This window comes from Acomys minous (assembly GCF_964271855.1).
Source record: "Acomys minous genome assembly, chromosome: 4".
NCBI lineage: Eukaryota > Metazoa > Chordata > Mammalia > Rodentia > Muridae > Acomys > Acomys minous.
Genome location: NC_140486.1, coordinates 99,208,799 through 99,212,455, shown reverse-complemented (window position 1 = coordinate 99,212,455; position 3,657 = coordinate 99,208,799). Strand labels below are relative to the sequence as shown.

At 43.8% G+C, this 3,657-nt stretch overlaps 1 pseudogene across 1 annotated transcript; it reads right to left on the bottom strand.

Annotated features, from left to right (window-relative positions):
• Positions 1-699: 699 nt before the first annotated feature.
• On the bottom strand, positions 700-1,535 carry LOC311596292 (small ribosomal subunit protein uS5-like; annotated as a pseudogene). The gene has a single exon. The product of its transcript is annotated as a small ribosomal subunit protein uS5-like (transcript).
• Positions 1,536-3,657: the final 2,122 nt, after the last annotated feature.

The following is a 3,657-nucleotide window of genomic DNA, read 5'->3' as shown; positions in this document are numbered from 1 at the left end:
AAATGGATTGAACTAGAAATGATCATAATGAGTGAGTTAACCCAGAAGCAGAAAGACTGACATGGTATATACTCACTTATAATTGGACACTAACCCAAAAGGGATGTCCTATGAAAGTCTTCACTTACCAGGAGATTGGGATAGATGTGAGGACTTCCTATTGGGACTCTAGATGAGAGAAGTACGGGAGAATGGGGAAATAGAAGGATCCAGAGGGTCCTAGAAACCTACAAGAAGAACATCGTAATGGGTGGATTTGGACCCTGGGGTTCTGCTCAAACTACTTCACCAACCAAGGACAATTCATGCAGTAAACATTGAACCCCTATTCAGATCTAGCCAATGGACAGGACATTTTCCACAGTTGTTTGGAGAGTGGGGACTGACTCTGACATGAACTCTGGTGCCCCATATTTGACCACTTCCCCTTGTTGGGGAGGCCTGGTGGCACTCAGAGAAAGGATAAGCAGAGTACCAGGATGAGACTTGATAGGCTGTGATCTTATGATGGGGGAAGGAGGTCCCCTTCTGTCACAGACCTAGAGGAGGGGAATAGGATGAAAGAGAGAGGGAGGTAGGAATGGGAAGATGCAAGTGAGGGGATAACAATTGAGATATAATCTGAATAAATAAATAATTTATTTATTTATTAATTTTTTTTGACAGAATTAATCCACTTTATTTTTCTTGTAAAAATCCTTACATGGTGGCCACAGCTGGAGCCTGGGTCCTCTGAACACACACTCGGGTGTGCGTTTTCACAAGATGATCAGTAAATTCCTGATAAGGAGACTTGGTGAACACAGTTTCTTTCCAGAGATCGGGTGTCAGGTAGCTGTAGGTCTTGGAAATGGCATCAAAAGTGGCCTTGGCAAAGTTGCCCAGGGTGGCAGTACAGCCCCTGGCTGATGTGTAGCAATCATCAATACCGGCCATCATCAGTAGCTTCTTGGGCACAGGAGCTGAGATGATGCCAGTGCCTCTGGGGGCAGGGATGAGATGCACCAAAACCGAGCCACAGCGGCCTGTCACCTTGCATGGAACAGTGTGTGGCTTGCCAATCTTGTTCCCCCAGTAGCCTCTCCGCACAGGGACGATGGAAAGCTTGGCCAAGATGATGGCCCCTCGGATAGCAGTGGCTACTTCCTTGAAGCACTTGACACCAAGACCAACGTGACCATTGTAGTCCCCAATAGCGACAAAAGCCTTGAACCTGGTCCGCTGGCCAGCCCGTGTCTGCTTCTGCACTGGCATGATCTTGAGAACCTCATCCTTTAGGGATGCGCCCAGGAAAAAGTCAATAATCTTGGACTCCTTAATGGGCAGGGAGAACAGATAAATCTCCTCCAAGGACTTGATCTTAATATCCTTAACCAGGCGGCCCAGCTTGGTGACGGGGATCCACTCCTTGTCTTCGGCTTTTCCTCCACGAGCCCCTTGGCCTCGACCACCGCCACGGCCTCGGCCACACGCCCTCTTAATCCTGGGCCTCCGGGTCCTCCGGTCCCTCCCGCTGCACCGGCATCATCCGCCATTTGGTGTTTTCCCGAGGAAGAAGAAGCTAATTTTTTAAAAAGTAGAAAAAAAGCTATTTTACAAAAAGAAAATTGGGTTATTTGGTTTCCTGACTTTTTTTTTTTTTTTTTTTTTTTTTGGTTTCCTGACTCTAAAAGTTTCTTGAGTTCTTTATATATTCTGGATAGTAATACTCTGTTATAAATATAGCTGGTAAGGATTCCCACTCCATGAGCTTCTTTACTCAATTGATTACTTCATTAGCTGGCTTTTAGTTTGATGAGGTACCACTTGTCAATCATTGGCCTCAGTTGCCAGGTGTTGAAGACCAGCTTGGACATCACATGGGAAACGGAGTCAGGGTGTAGATTGACAGCTGGCTGGTCACACAACATACTTTCTCTGAGGACAGCTTTTCAGGCCCAAACTTGTTGTTAATGAGAGCAGCTTCTACTGATAGTGGCAAACTGAGGGGCCAGAATCAAATTACTGGTATCAGGCCAGGGCTGCTAGCTTCCTGGTGGGGACTTTTTTTTTTTTTTAACAATTTATTTATTTATTTTTTAAAATTAATTTATTCATATTATATCTCAATGGTTATCCCCTCCCTTATATCCTCCCATTCCTCCCTCCCTCCCATTTTCCCCTTACTCCCCTCCCCTATGACTGTGACTGAGGGGGACTTTCTCCCCCTTAGGGTAGCAAGTCTCTTCTTGGTAGCCTGCTATTCTTCCTCTGATTGCCACCAGGTCTCCCCATTCAGGGGACTTAGTCAAATATGAGTCACCAGAGTATGTGTGAAAGTCAGACTCCACTCAACTGTGGAGAATAGAATGTCCTGTCCATTGGCTAAATCTGGGTAGGGGTTTGAAGTTTATGGCCTGTATTGTCCTTGGCTGGTGCCCTAGTTTGAGCGGGACCCCTGGGCCCAAATCTGCCTATCATAATGTTCTTCTTGTAGGTTTCTAGGATCCTCTGGATTCTTCAACTTTGCCATTCTCCCATGATTCTCTCATCTAGAGTCCCAATAGGATGTCCTCTCCTCTGACCCAGTTTCCTGGTTAGTGAAGACTTTCATGGGACATGCCCCTTGGGCTAGTATGCAGATATAAGTGAATATATACTGTTGGAGTCTTTCTGCTTCTGGGTTAACTCACTCATTATGATCATTTCTAGTTCAATCCATTTGTCCACAAATTTTGGGAATTCCTTGTTTTTAATAGCTGAGTAGTATTCCATAGTGTAAATGTACCACAGTTTCTTTATCCATTCTTCTACTGAAGGACACTTAGGCTGTTTCCATGTCTGGCTATTATGAATAAGGCTGCTATGAACATGGTTGAGAATATTTTCTTGTGTGCTGGAACATCTTCTGGGTATATTCCAAGGAGTGGAATAGCTGGGTCTTGAGGAAGCCCTATTCCCAGTTTTCTGAGATAGCACCAGATAGATTTCCAAAGTGGCTGTACTAGTTTGCATTCCTACCAGCAATGAAGGAGTGTTCCTCTCTCCCCACATCCTTGCCAGCATGTGGTGTCGCTTGAATTTTTTTATCTTAGCCATTCTGATGGGTGCTGGTGGGGACTTATACCTATTGTGGTAAACGGGAGCGAGGGCTGTAGGCTCCTACTGAGGGCTTCCACTGGTTGTAGCAAGCATCTAAAAAGGAAAGAAAAGAAGGAGAGAAAAAAAGCCACACACACACACACAGTGATGAAGTAAGACAGACTCCAGCAGGTAGGTTTCAACAAGCTTCTTCAGTCTAGCTTCTCTTACTTTACACATTCATATACATACATACATACATACATACAAATATACATACATACATACATACACATTCACATACATACACATTCACATATTGGGTGGACGGAACCAACTCTGAAGAGCTAATTCCAACAACTTTATTTTTTCTCCCATAGATATATATCCCAGGAAGGTCTTTCAAGCAGCATTAAAACAAAACAAAACAAAACAAAAAAACAAAACAAAACAAAACAAAAACCACAATGTGGTTACATTCTATTTCTCTTTAAGTGAATGATTACAATGAGTATGTGTAAGAAAAACATGTTCCCCAATACCTCCACATGATCAAATGATTTACATATTATGGGTGAGAAATAAACATGGAAAAAC